This window comes from Echiichthys vipera (assembly GCF_963691815.1).
Source record: "Echiichthys vipera genome assembly, chromosome: 9".
NCBI classification, from domain to species: Eukaryota; Metazoa; Chordata; class Actinopteri; order Perciformes; family Trachinidae; genus Echiichthys; species Echiichthys vipera.
In genome coordinates, this window is record NC_139834.1 from 20,381,772 (window position 1) to 20,397,633 (window position 15,862).

The 15,862-nt window shown below is 38.7% G+C and overlaps 1 protein-coding gene across 1 annotated transcript in view; it reads left to right on the top strand.

The window, feature by feature from the left end:
- Positions 1 to 9,353: 9,353 nt before the first annotated feature.
- chl1a (cell adhesion molecule L1-like a) overlaps positions 9,354 to 15,862 on the top strand; it is a 50,090-nt gene continuing 43,581 nt past the window's right edge. The window contains exon 1 of the mRNA XM_083920036.1: positions 9,354 to 9,620. The gene's annotated coding sequence lies outside the window, so the exon portion shown is untranslated. The remainder of the gene's footprint in view (positions 9,621 to 15,862) is intronic.

Sequence of the window (15,862 nt, forward strand, 5' to 3'; positions counted from 1 at the left end):
GATCCACTTTAAGATAAATCCTCCTGTAGGTCAATAAAAAAAGCTTGGCTACATAAGAGACCTGCATCAGAAACCAGCTTGTGAAGTCTGACCCAGGGTGAGTCCAGTGAAATCAGCAGTGAGATGCACCGTCTACCTATCTCTCTATCTATCCATGCATCATCATATCATTTATTTCAAAAACATATCATTCATTAACCTTAGGGTTGCATAATAAAACCTTGTTTTTCCTGCGCACATAGGTTTAATGTAATTTCTTGCACACGACTCTCATCTCAGATGTTAACAAAGCAAACAAAGAGGTGGCATTGCGAGAAAGCACATCTTGTTGCTAACGGCGCTAACAGTGAGGAACTTACATGACGACATGCGACTACATTCTCTGCTCAGGACACCATTACTCCACAATTTCATTATATAGCAAATAGTTGTTTGCTGTTATATTAATGTTCTAAATCTCGTATATATTGCCTTTAAGGTACTATATTGCACATGATACAAACATTTGAAGCCTTTGCATGCTTTTCGCTGGATTTACATTGTGTGCAACTGCATACAGGAATTGAATTGCATGGACAGGACAGTATTTATAAAGCTTGAAGAAAACTGATGCTTTCGTGAAACAACTGTATGGTGGTGTGGGTGAAAGACCGATGAAAAGATGATTTTATCTATAATCAGGATTATCGCACTTTATTAAACAAACTCATGTAGAGTGATGCTGGGGGGAAGTAAACAGTAGCCCTCTCCTTCACAACAGAAAGCAATATGGTTAATTAGAAATGCGGTCATAATCTGCATCATAATTTCCCAGCACTTACAATCTCTACCACAGTTTCATTAACGATATCAAGGTAACTCAAGTCATTGACTTCAACACTGACGTATATTGATTTCACTATGAATGCCACACATTGATGAATTGATCACAGTGGCAGACATACTGTACAGTAGCAGCTGGTGCATTCTGCAAAATATAGACAAATTTGGTGGAGCTCATGATGGTCAGTTGTGCTAGAGTTTGTCAGAGGTGTTGATTCGAATCAATAGTCATTTATAGCCATCATTAAGTGTTTTTTATTCTGCGTGAGTGAGTGTCTACTTGTGAACACCGGTTCTCATTGGTAAAGCAGTTGTCCTGTGTCTGTGGAGTTTCTTCTTTGAGAAGTCTCCTTTTTAATTCTTAATTATATCATTTCACAGCGCTTGTGACCCAGTGACAACTGTTAAAACATAAAAGCAGCTTCATCAAAGTAAGTCATTTCTGAATAACAACCAGCGGTGTGCCGGATTTATAGTAGAGATCTGAATCACAGTTTTTACAATTAGTTTCCAAGCCAACATAAAGCAACTGAGGGATGCACGAAGAGGCTAAACAGTTTCTTACTCCTACTCTGCGCGGCAGTACATCACCCTCACAGTAATTTGGGGTTTAGTGTCTTACTCAAGGGCTCTCAAGCAGTGTTTGTAGTCTGTAACAACAGCCACCTTGCAGTTGATAGCGTGCACAATTTAATGGCCTATACACGCCTCACCCAGTGCCAGGAAATCAACCCAACTCTTACAGAGTTTCTAACAGTACTGTGTTGATAGTCAGTATCTCTACCTCTGGGCCAACCTTGAAGTTTTGACAAGATGAAATTGCACTGACATCATCATCTCCCGATGCCTTTACAGCCCTGGAAAAAAGGTCCCTAAATCTTGAACTAGCAGTGCAGACAGAATTGGACTGCCTGTGGCCTTGCAGTGCGGAGCAGAAAACATTGGGAGAGGAGCAGGTGGTAGCAGACATTACTGCCCACGTCCTCATGTCAATCGGAACAGAAATTTTCTGTGCAGCTCATTTGGTTATAAATTCTGCCGATGGCAACACTTCCGAGTGATAACTAAATTAAAATTGCTATAATGCTTTCGTTTCAGTCAGGATGGGGGGGATTTAGTGTTCTAAAGGGTGGGGAAGAGGAGGTTGTTAAATGGAACAACATGCCATGTGATCTGAGTTTTCAGGCAGGAAGTGAGGGAGTCTGCCCTGTTCTGATATTCTAGGAGATATACCAATTTATATCATGCTTTAAGACAACTCAAAAAACACTTTGTTTCCATAGAGACCGACACAGTCTCATGTCAGCATGTTTATATTTACAGAAGACATCTCCAATGTTTAGGTTGTGCGTCTATTCCATTTATTTTAGCAGCTATAAATGTTTTAACTGCAAAACTGTTGTGGGGGATGATACAAGTACTCTCAGCTGAATATTCATTACCTATAAATATTTTAGCTCTCATTTCACCAGGTTTCCATGGACTCATCTCTTGTGTGTGTGTGTGTGTGTGTGTGTGTGTGTGTGTGTGTGTGTGTGTGTGTGTGTGTGTGTGTGTGTGTGTATGTGTGTGTGTGTGTGTGTGTGTGTGTGTGTGTGTGTGTGTGTGTGTGTGTGTGTGTGTATACATGTGAGTTTGTGTTTGCAAGGTTCAATTTTGCTGCCCAATATTAGGTTGTCTGACATCTGCAATCAATAAAGCTATTGAACCTACAAGGTCAGCCACTCTCTCATGAGATTGGCAATTTTTCTCTTACATGAAGCTGCATGAATCAACACAATCGCACATGATTTTCGGTTGGCTGCAGGAACACATTTTCTTTCATATTTTTGGAAATCAGAAACTGACATTGTTGTAACATTGTTAATATTTATTTCACTGATGCAAAATAAATGAATGGAGCAAATGAATGCATTCATATTTATTATATAATATTAACGTGCATGCATGTTATTTGAGTATATGCAGAATTTTTTTTCAAATACCTTGCCAAGAGATTATATCAAACACAGGGCTCTAGTAACCATTAAAACCCATGCAGAAGTGAGCACATATAATCTATTATCAACAAAAAAAAGTGTTCATCTTCACCCATCTTGCTTAACCTATAGTGTGCCTCTTTAAAATAAATGTTTGCCTCCTTTATAAAAAGGAGGCATTTGGGAGTTGTGTTTACTTTCATTTTGAGAGCATTAGAGGCTTATATGTAAGTGAACCCAGCAGTAAAATGGAACAAATAATGGAGATGTCACTGAAATGGCTTCCCCCCCATACTTTTCCTCCAGAGAGGGCTCCTGCACATAAACACACATCATGGATGTGCAGCTAGCCTGAAGCCTGGTGCTGCTGGCATTTGTTTTCACACATTGTTCTCAAGTGTTCAATAAAAAGATCCATCCTTGGTGATTGGGATGTAAATATACATGTATATATATAAAGACCGCTGTATGGATTTCCTACTGTTGGATAGTCTCTTCCTGATGAATGTTTTCACTCCATCCCCTTTACTTAGAATACAAAAGCTACAAGCACATTAGCTTTTGTATAAAAAACAAAATTGAACTCGGCTGATTGGAGATGTGCTTTAGTTGCAAGTAGCCGCAAACATCAACACACACAAGATGCAGTACACAAACAGTCTCATCAGCAGCACACTCAAGAAGGTGCAAGACCACAGTCAACCTCAAACAGCTGGTAACAAGCAACAACTCTGCACTTCTCAAGTGTTAACTTGCACAATTTTTGGTGACAAATGATGCAGAAATAGTGTGAAATGGCAACATTTACTCATTATAGCCACCAGGAACATGGGTGCAGTAGATCTGCTTGGCTCTCCTTTTCTTGAATGACCATTAGCTGTTTAGGGCGAACACATCTGTCTTTCAATGTTTTTGCCTAGCTTAGCATTAAGGATTTCTAAAACATGAATTATTCAAATGGATTAATTAACATACAGGACCCCTTAATGGTCAACATGCTGACTTATGAGTGTACATGAAACAGAAAATCTATAATACAAGTGTATGAAGATAACACTTTGTTTAAAGAAACTAACAGTGTTTTTTTGTTATTGGTTCTGCACGTGATTCCTTAAAAATATATACTACTGTAAACTAAAGAACGCTAAACTAAACTAGCTCCCCATGTTCATTGAGATTCAGTATATACAAAGTGTTACTTTGAATGTGCTTGTTATAGTCCCAGTGCTCTACATTCATATTGTATTTTCATTTTTTATGTAAAGCTTTTCTCGTGTCTTTGAAATTAATAACAATTCATTAATGGGGTATCCCTTACAGTTGTTATTGTACACGTATTTCATGAGTGGGCTAAAGAAACTGCAGTACAATGCACTGGGCCTTGACTTTGTGACAATCTGGTCAAAGCATCTTTTATTTGGAATATTTGGCAATTTTTTCCATCTGATATATCAATATATCATCTGATACTGTACCTATTCAGAAATTGTGATAGTGAAATGAAAACGATTCAGCAGAAAAGTGCTTCATATGGAGCCCCTGAAGTCCTGAAAGATAATGTTTTATCTTGTGCGCACAAGTTATTATCATTATCTTGTGTGCACGAGAGAATTTGTCCGCACAAGATAAAAAAGATTTACCCTTCAGAACTTTAGGGGCCCTGTATAAATGCAACACTTAGTCACATATTCCCAATGTGCATGTGTGTTACAGTCTTTTAACATTTCAATTCGATTTTTTTCTGTGGGCACTAATAGTATAGCGAGCTGTTAAGTGGTGATGATGTAACATTTCGTATTCCACTGCAACACTGATATTATAACACATACACTCACACCCCTGGGCCTTGAGTCAATAAATGAAGGCAGCTGGCTTTGATTGCACTTAACAGTCAACATTTATTCCCAGTTTGTGTCCATTTAGTAGACCATCTCAATGCTGTTATCTTGTTGGGCAGCAAATATGAGTTGATCCATTGCCAGTATGACTGAAATTTTGCATCTCTACAATATGATCAGTCGTTTGAAAATGCATGCAGCATAAGCATTCATTTCTGATACAAGAAACACTTTCTGTATTCTCTGAAGCATTCTTCTTCAGAGAGAGCATTGCTCCACACAGCATCATCCCCTTTCTTTCCAGACCATTTTCTTCCATCCTGACACTCTTTCATGAATCTGACACTCAAAGGTAAGGTTGGTAAGATCAGATGCTGCAAAGAAACACCTGTGTTCTGCGTGGCAGGAAGATGTTGAAAATTGTACTGAAAGGAATGGTTGTGGAGAAAGACCTCTGACATCTTCAGGTCAATGCGCCCACATGCTGTGCCTCAATACAAAGAAACTCAAAATTGGATGATTTCAGTACTGTAGTTTAGCCTTGTACTATGGATAATCGTTAAAGCCCTGCTATTCAGTCTAAATGATATATTTGCAATAGCAAAAGGACTATCAGTCAAAAGCAGATGGCAGTGCAAAATCCCACTGAAATTCTGTTTATATGGCTGAAGAAATGTCTATGTTGAAAGTCAGTATCTCACCGAGGCGTCAGAAGGTGTATGTATAACATTTTTTATGAACTTTTTTTTGCCATTTTTATTAAGTTTGTATTTGAGACAAATATCTGTCATCTAAAGGAGCATACACTCACTTTGTTAACATTTTGATTGCACCAACATCACTGATAATATAATATTAAACTGCAATTTAGAAATAGGGAACAAGCTATCCAACATCATTGGGTTTTCAAATACAGTAAAAATGTTTTTAAAAGAATCCATCTTAAATGAGTCCCTAACTATGGAAGCCGAGGACTGCCGTGCATGCAATTTTTTTTTAAGTACGGGTATCTCAAAATCACAAGTTAATTATTCTTGTGATAATGGGATGATTATCTTGCTATCTCGAGATAGCAAAGCTCGTATTTTCAAGATAATGAGATAATTATTCCATTTCATGTGAAAAAACAAAGACTGTTTCTTCTCATTACATATTATATTCATTAGAGATCAGGAGTATGGAAGTTATTTTTCTTGAGGTAACTAAATAATTCACTTTTGATCTGGAGATAACGGCCTAAAAATAAAATATATCCAATCATGGCCAAAGTCGCCTTCTGTACCCTAATCCTTTTTGACCTTCTGTGTTTTGTTCACTTCATTTTCTCTTCTTTGCATGCAGCTTCAGTCACCTTCTTTGAAAATGATCAGAAGGTCAGAGCCACACTTTGGGAAGGATTCAGATTAAACATAACAATGTTTTCTGGTCAGGCCGAAACAACACAAAAGGAAAAAAGTTAAATAAAGATAACTAAAGGTCAACTTTTTGTTGGCCTAGTCTGCGTATTCAGACAGATCGCGGCAAATTGACGGCTGGATTTAGCCCCCATTGTGCTCGGACCCTAAACATATTGGCAGCTCGATTTCCGTGTAAATAGAATTTTGTGGCTTGCCGGCACATTGGGCGTCAGCGGGGAGTGTTAAAAGCAGGAAACAGTTGATCACAGGAATGAGAGACAGCAACATAGATACATATATATATACATATATATATAAAACATCATTATTCATGATTAGGAGGCGGACAGACCTATTCAAGATGGCCGCTGCGGTGCTCCATCAGCCAACTGGAGCTAAACTGGCGTATCTAGAGTTCTATATATATCTATGGACAGAAAGTCATCACCTGGTCATCACATCAATCACGATAGCAAAATATCGACCGTAGAGACCACACATAACCTTTTGTTTTTTCCTCGGTTTCACATAGACAGGAAGGCAGATTGCCGCCTTTGCCTGGCCACTAATGTAACGGCTAGTCCCTCTAGTGTTTAACTCTAATAAATTATATATATGTACACAACAGACCCAATAGTAGAAACGACAGAAGAATATTTCTTTCTTAACCAACTGAAAAATCCTTACCGATTTTTCACATTCAACCAAGAACCAAACACTCGAAGATGCAGTTGTGGTGCAGCAGGTATACATTGTAATTCATGCTCAAATGCACGACACCTTAGAAAACACCAACACTGTCCATCTACTTCATGAGAGGGTGACACTGACAGATAACTATATAATGCACACATCATCTTCTTCAAAATTGGACATAATTGTGAACTTTCAGTCTACTCACGCTCCCCAACTTCTCTGAAATCAGATGACATCAACAAGTGATGTTTTAACGTGCCAATATTTACCAAAATTACAACTACAGTCTTGTTAAATTATTTTAAATGTTATTTTGATTTCTCAGTTCGCTAGAGTAAGCCTCTGAAAATACTATTTTAGGATTGTGTTGCTGCTTCCCTGTTGTGCAAGGCCATCACACATGTCACTAGGGGGCATTGTTATACCGCAGGAGGAAAAACCTGCCACCAATTAAATATACATCCATTACTATGGCAACTAGATTTTTTACACTCCTTCCTCTGTTAAACATATTTTTACATTCTCCCTTTAACTCAAAAGCACAGGGCAGAATATATGACTATCATTGTGATTGTATTAATTGATAACAATTAATTTCTATGAGGTGTCCCACTCAACACTTTTGAGTTTTCAGTTTGAGCGAAATGTTGTTTTTCCCTAGAAGTACTTCTGTTAATACAAGCTGAGACTCAAACGTGGAGAGGCATCTGTAGATCTCATTTATCAGCAGTGAAGTGTGTGAGCGAGTCGGAGAGAAACATAACTTGAGGTCAAGATCACAGGTCAGCTCAGCACAATAGCTCTATAATGGTTGAAAATGTGTGCTCTCCAAGCTGTGCTCTTCTCTCTCTCGCTCTACGGAGGGTAATGTCAAGGTGCAAGACACAGTCTTCACTGCTGGTTCGAGTGGTAATTCGTATGTAAGCTTCTCCTCTATAGCCTTATAATTAAGTTGGTATACCTTGTTGGAATGGAGCATAGCATGGACAACTTGAGAGTCGAGAGCTCCATCTGTGGCCTGACGTGCTGACAGCACTAAAGATTTTAGTGTTCTATGTCCATCCATTAACAGCCCAAAAGTGCCATTAAAGATGAATAAGAACTAATCAATGCAAGTTTTGTGTTATACAAAAAGCACCAGCATTCGACGGCCTTGTCACTTGCCTTGGTCTAGACAGTTCTGTCTGACAGCAAGCAACCTCGCCACAAGAACATTTTCAAAGGCCTAACATTAACCTTGATTGCCAAATTAGGCTATACCTGTATATTTCAATCTCAAATTTAAAGTCCAACTAAGAGTACTTAAAAGAAACACTGTAAACAGAAGGAAACTTTTAAGTTGTGACAAAATAAGGTAAATGTAGGCTATCGAGTCTGAATCAGGGGCAAACCATGTGTTGCAGAATTAATAAGAGTTGATGTCTTGAATTTGTCTAACCTAAATCTGGTTTATAATGCCACTCTTATACAAAATAAACCAATATAGGTATAATTCAGAATCAGTAATGTGTAAATAAGATGAGAAATTTTCATTTTAGTGCCTTCTGGGCCCTTTCTTGTCTTTGTTTTATATTCAATAAATGTCAAATTATTATTTTTATTGTCATTAGGGATTGAGCTTCATCAATCGATGAATTGTCTATAAAAAGTCAGAAATTTGTTTCTAATTTTCTTAAGTGCTTGTCTGTCCAAACAGTCCAAAATAATGTTTATTATTATTATGATAATTGATTGACTAATTATTTTCAAATCCCTTCTGCATCTTGGGACTGGTCTTAGCTGATATACTCAGATGGTCTGGATTTGGATGTGGTCTCGAGCAAGAGCCTCTCAGTCTGAACATAGTGTGTTATTGTGCTTGTTTGTGTAGGTTCCGTGTTAAGTGTTTATCTCGAAGAATGCTCTCTTTCCACATACCGTAAGAGATGTGAACACAGTAAATAACACAACACATTTTCTTTCTGAGGTCTGTTCACTTCTAGAGCTGACACTGCACGGCTGCAGCTGGAGATGGGGTGTGTCATTCAGTACACTCCTGTGAATACCATATTGTAGGCTACAGTGTCACACTAGTGCACTAAAATGACATGTTGTAACCTACACCTTAGTGTTTGGGGAGACAGATACAGCAGAGGACGAGAGGAGGAACGTCCACATTCATCCTCTTTAGTTATTACTAAGGGGCAGTTAGCGACATGAATGAGCTGTGAAATAGAGCATCAACAATAACACATGTTGCAGACTTTAACAAGGAGGTTCAACTGTGTTTACTATTGCATATCAGAAATAACCTTGTGCACAGTTACCAGCTCTATGGATGTGGGAGAAAATGATGAAGCGTCCTCGCGCCTTCCCCTTGATTGACATTCGACACGCACACACACACACACACACACACACACAAACACACACACACACACACACACACACACACACACACACACACACACGTGCAATGGAATATCCCCACACGTTTTGTATAAGCACATATTTTACTTAAAGCCTCTATGGGTGCCTTCCGCTTATAGTATATGACAGCAGTCATTCCACGCGCACCGTCTTCGGAGTCCCCCGCGTGTCCTTTGACCTCTGTCACTTTTAAAATAGAGAAACGACCTTGTGGAGGCTTGAGTCAGTTGCAGTTGTTGACTGTGCAGTTTTGGCCGTCAGCGAAAGACTTCGACACGTCGGACGTCTGAGGTTCAAAAGTGGCCTACGGACTTGTCGCAAAGTATTCCCGCGGAAGCTGTGATGTTTGTCGTCTCGCGGACTAAAAGTTGACATCATTTTTCACTTTTTTTGGACTCGACCAGCTTCTCCTGAGGGAACTGAAAACGAAACCTCGATAGGAATGAGACTTGTCATCACTCCAGTTGCTCGTTTTATGGGTAAGCTGCACAACTAAATGAACTTCTAGACAACTTAATGTTGTTGTATTCAGGTTTCTGACAGAAAAAGCCATTTAGCGTTGACAAAGAGGGCGTATGGTGATAAGTTGGGATGTCAGCGTGAAGTAGCTAAAAGCATCAAGCCATCACGCTGCAAGTTGAAAGTCTTGTTTATCTGCTTAAATCAGAGGCACTTCTCGGGTAAAGACTTTACCTGTGTGCTGTCTGATCCCCGTGGAGATCAGAGGCGAAACAATCAAAGCTGAGTTTGTACCCATGCAGGTTATTGGAGCCAAAGTGTACAAATCCTACAGTGAATCATCAAAGAGTTAGAAACAAAAAAAGCCTGAACAAGTTCTGATTTATTGGCTATTCATTGCCTCTTCTGGAGATTGCAGTGTTTTTGTGTGCTTCTCTCTCCCTCTGGAGATCAGGATATATTTATGTACAGAATCATCAGAAGCTTTATTCATTGTGATATTAGTACCTGCTGTGCAAAACATTCATTCCCATTCATTTATAACATTTAATATCACACTGTGATAATAATCTTTAATCGTTTCAAGCTTTTAAAAACTTTTTTTCTGTAACCATGGTGTGGCTATTTTTACGAACATTTATATATTGAGTTTGTACTGTACCACTTTTTACTCTTGTGGCAGGCTTTTCTGATTACAAATGTGATGTTCGGGCTTATACCTATCCCTCATGCTGAGCAACATTTATCGCTACATTTCCTACAGCATATTTAATTAGAGTGTTAATTAGTGAGAGAGTTTTTAATGAAATGTAATGCAATTTAATGAAAATGTTTCTGGTAACATGATATAAATCCTCCACACCAGACTCACCAACCACAACAACAAAAAATAATATCAAGACAAGATAAAACAAACAATTCCACAGTATTCATGCCAAGATAATTGTGTCCATACATCCAAGTACCATTTTGCAAGTAAGCTTTAAAATTGTCAATTTAAAGTTATTGATAATGTTTTGGATTTTTGTGACTGATACAGGTTTTTCGGATTGGCACAAACATGGTTGATTTTGCTGTACAGTGATGTTAAACTCACTTGCTTTCTACCTTATTTAAAATTCCCAAGAATGCAAATGGTTCGCAGTGAGATCACTCGCTCTCTCTCTCTCCCCTCTGTCTGGCCACTCAGAGAGTGAAGAGGAGTGGTGGTGGGTGAGATGCCCAGGCCATTGGCCATGCTCAGCCCAGTGAGGCCGGCCCATTCAAGTCTGAACAGTCTTGTCATATTGAAATGGGTCCAGTCTCTCTCTCTCTCTTTATGACCCAACTTGACTGAAATGTGATAATTGGGGTATCCTGGGATCCTCACTCCCTGTGGTGATGCTTGGGCCAAGCTTTCAATAAATTCATTACAGTACAACAAGTTGTAGCATGAGAAACAGGTCAGTTTTTAATTCAAACTTTGAAAAACATCTTGTTATGTGTTTATTCAGGCATGGTGTGATTTCACTCAGATTCTCTCTCCTAGACATGGTACTAGAGAAATGTGTCCGATACTGCCTCAATGCTGGTTTTGGCATAGAAGAAAGTTATATATGGTATTAATTCTCTGTGTTTGCATTAGCTCATGTTTTGCAAATGGTTTATTCTGAGTCAGGTCATATGATAGCAATCATATTACATCCACACAGGCTTAGTAGTAAAGAGTAGGGTTGGGCGATATGACGATATTAGATTGTGAATGATTAGAATGTGTTGATGTCGTGTCGATCTGCCAAAGATTGACACAGCGTCCTAAACAGTATGGAGAGAGTGAAACGGTGAGGAGTCCAGCCACACCGCAGCCTGCAGAGGCAACAGGTAGCTTTAGGTAGCTCTTTGTTAAATGTCCATTGTATTCGGCACAATTGCACAAACTGATTAAAATCCGTTCAGAAAGGTTCTTTGGCCTAAATGCTTTCTTATATTTTTTTTTCTTTAAGGCTATGTTTTGTCATAGGGAAAAAGTTGGCATTGTTCAGTAACTTGCAAAAAAATTAAGAATCAATGTAAAACGTGATTTTACTGTAAAAAAAAAATTACATTTACTGTAATGATATTTTTGCCATATCAAACCATCCCTAGTATAGAGCTGTTAAAAAATCATATTGTATATACCGCATGTACTCATAAGCACTAGTAATGGAATGATTAGTTGATTACTTAATTGACAGAAATGTGTTGACTAAAGGGTTTATTAATTGGGACTTCCAAATCCATGGCTCACTGAAATTTCTGGTTTATTAGAGTCAGAGAAAGGATGATCATTTCTAAATGTCAGATGCTGAGTGTCTGAGTGCACTTCTTACGCAGCAAGCAATTGAATGCAAACTGACAGGGGATTCACAGTGGAAATGTCATAATGCCTTGACACCGTGAAATGGAAATCATAACTTTCCTAAGGCAAATAGCTCCCCGGTGGCAACAACAAGAGCGCATAACTGTAAAAGTGTCCTAGTAAATCACTTCCTACTGCTTTTTCAGAGGTTGTACACACCGTCACCCTGGGACAGGTATGTCTAGCATGTGTTGCCACATGCCATGCATGCAGGCATGCTGTCTTCACCTCCCTACTTAGCCTTCAAGAGAAAAAGAAAAGATAATTGCCTCTCAGCAACTTCTGTAATTGTATAATTGGAGTCTGTCAGAGGAGTTTTACTCACTCAATATAGTTCTACGTAAAACCCTGGCTTTACAGGAGGGGTAAATTGACAAAAAAAACTTCAAAAACTTTGATTTGGCAGACTGAATATTTTGTCGTTACTTTATGATTATAACATATTTTATATAGCATATCTATGCAGCACTCTGTTACTGTGTAATGCATTAAATGGGTTTGAAATGCAGCCAAATGTGTCGTGACAGAACAGAGTATATTTAGTTGTTGTCAGCATCTGAAAGGCTCATTGTTATCCATCAGGAGAAGCTAGTTCGGTGTAAGAGCCTTAACAGGCAGGGGGTGAGTTTCTCAGCCACTTAATCAGTGACGAGTTAGGAAGAGTAAAACTCCGTGCCAGTTACTTATCAACATGCGGACGCTGCTTGAAATGATTTGACATTACCTAATAATCTAATTAAGTGGTGGAAATAAACCGTCTAGATGGCAAATAACGTCCAGAGAGATTTCCGATGGTTATGTGTCCAACTGTTAGCCATGCATATACTGAATATATCTGTACTGACACATTATCGGCCTATAATTAGAAACTTATATCACAATGCATTATTCTGATGATAAAATAATCTGCTGATAATACAAAGCCAAATTGCTTTCATTGACTTGACAAGTACAGCATCTACACACTCACACACCTACATACTCATTCATACTAATACATAAGGTGGCAGTACGCACCTTTCAATTAAGTTCATAAACATGTCTGATTCGACATGTCAAAGCATTAGAATTCTTAAGCAAATGCTATATCAGAGCGAGTATGTCTGTTTAAAAGTTTAAGTTTTTTGATACACCTGACTAGCAAAAAACAAATGCACATTTCAAGAGTCAGAACTGTCCTTTGTTTTTGATGCATTAACAATAGTGACGTCAGTTAGATTAAGATTAAGTTACCCCTACATCATAGCCTTTCCTAACTACCCTCAGGTTTGCATAAAAACAGGTTTATGAACTTCTTTTGAAAATACAAACCCGTTAAATTATTTTTTATCTAATTGGTATCTGCCATGAGAAATGGATAATTATTAAGCAATTATTGGTGTCGGCTGAAAAAAAATCCATGTCCTGCATCCCTATATGAAAGAATACAACATAATCTAATATGATCTAATAATCTAATATAACGGTGGAATAAACTGTCTAGATTGAACAACCTTCCAGGGGGATTTCAGATGGTCGATCTCTGTGTTCGAACTTTATTGACGAGGCAGACACAGTTGGGAATTCCCTTAATTAGAAAGTATAGGAAGGGAGGCGAACACACAACTCAATCACCCACTATAAAACAATTAAAGGCTTCTTATCCCTGCAAAATATCATTAATCAGGCATAAGAAGCTAAGATATTCCATTTGCAAAGCTCTCAAATTGCGGTAGGAACAATAACAACAACAACCACGACAAACACATGAGACATTACAATTTCACCCTCAAATCATTCACATATTACTGTGTTCAATTCAACAAAAATGTGGGAAACAAAATGCCTGGACTGCTTTAAATGGCAAAGCCTGCAAAATATATGATTCCCAAAGCAAAGAATGAATGAAAAATACATTGTGTTTGCCTTTCTGGAGAAGCACAATAATCACATATTTTACATATCAATAGCCTCAGAGAAAGGATTAATGTGGATTAACTGTTAAAATACTGTTTAAGAAGATAATCTGAAAATACTGCATACATGAATAAATTTAGCGGTCTGTGTACTTGAGAATGTAAGATAACAGCAGTCAGAAACTGACGTGTCTTTTTGTATTAGGTCCAGTCTTCAGTACCACAGAGCCATCCAATATATATCAGCTCCCCAATGCAAAACTAATGGATAGAAAGGATCTAAAAATGGTACGTTTATGTTTGATAAAGAATAGCAGGTGGTTCTGCGGTGTCGTTCCCATGGTCTTTCCTGCTGTGAGTATTAGTTTGTGGAGTAACTCCCTGCTTCTGTGCCATGAAAGGACAAGGAATCCCTTCCTCACTCCTCGCTCGATAATTTAATGATGCTTGGTTGGCTTTGATCAGAAGATGTCCATGAAAGAGAAACTAAATGGGATGAACACCCATGTGCGTATTTGGTGAGGGGATTTATTGCCCTCCTCCGCAGACTTCCAGTCCACATTTGGAATGCTTGTGAAATATTTACAGGAGTCACTGACACAGGAACTCGCCATCAACACTCTGGTTTAAAATAGAGGGGTCACTGTCAGAAACTGATTGTGTCTTCAGCCTTCCTACCCTGTCTGCCTTTTTACATTTGTTGACAGATTTGTTAGGATCAAACTTTCTCCCATTCAGGGATTAAGTTTGTATCCTGTGGAAATGTTTTTAAAATTCACAGTGAATCTTTCCAGCATAGATACCAGCAGCCTTGTTGCCATGGTGTCTGGCTTTCTGCCTTTCGGCTCTGGCAGTTCCTAACAACCAAGGGCAAAGGTCGTGACCGCTCCAGCCGACAACTGTTTTGTGAAATCAACGCCTCACACAGGGGGCACAAATAACTTTGCACCCCATCTGAATTGGAGCAACTGAAGTTTCTCCAGCGAGCACCAGAGAAGCGGGATGATCTGGCTTTGAGGGCGGTCACGAATGCTGTCCTCAGCCTGCCTCTACCCCCCGTGTTGCACTTTCAGGAGCTTTTGTACAAGTTCAATTGACAATAGGCTGCATTCCTCCTAGCAAGTGAGGAACATGGTTTGCTGGCACTTGAAATGCTCTTCATGGCATTCTTATGGGCTCTTGCTTTTGAACAGTGCCCTCGCTGTTAAGACCCCTTTCGAGACAAACGCTCACTTTGAGATAGAAATACAGAAATAAGTTGTGACATATACAGTGCATCGTCTTGTTGCAAGTGACAGCGTGTCCCAGTTGCCCAACTGTGAAGTAAACATCCTCTCCGCATGTGGTCACCTCCTGCAGATTTCTGAGTGGATCATTGCAAACTTTGTTTTGTTTTTTTTGCTCCTGGATCCTGTAGAGAGGGAGCAAATTTCAATAGGCTTGTTCAAAATCAGGACGTGCCTCACAATCATCTGACTGTACAGCAAAGATGATGATAAGAGGTCTTCTGTGTTTGATAGGTAAAAAATATAGCTCTGACGCACGGTTTTCATGTTCATACATGTTCCCCTGCTTTAAGGCTGGGAAGATCTAAATGAGCCACAACCGGTCCCCACCACGGATGAGAAACTGGCTCAAAACATTTCTCTATTAGTTTTCTTCCGTGTGAAGAAGTATTTATCCTTTACCTAAGTGAAAGTAGCATAATGATAACAATATTGATCTACAAATAAATGTCTTGCATTACAAATTTGATATTATTAGAATTAAGTGTCACCGGCAAAATGTACTTAATGTATCAAAAGTAAAAAACAAACTAGTAACTACTGTATAGCTGTATATAGCTCATAGAGGTATGAAGCTGCATAAAATGGACATACTCAAATTAAGTACAAGGACCTCAAAGTTGCTACGACACACAGCTAAAGATAATACTGTCTTTTTCACATTGTGAGACATTGTATTATAAAATTAATATATTATTATGCTA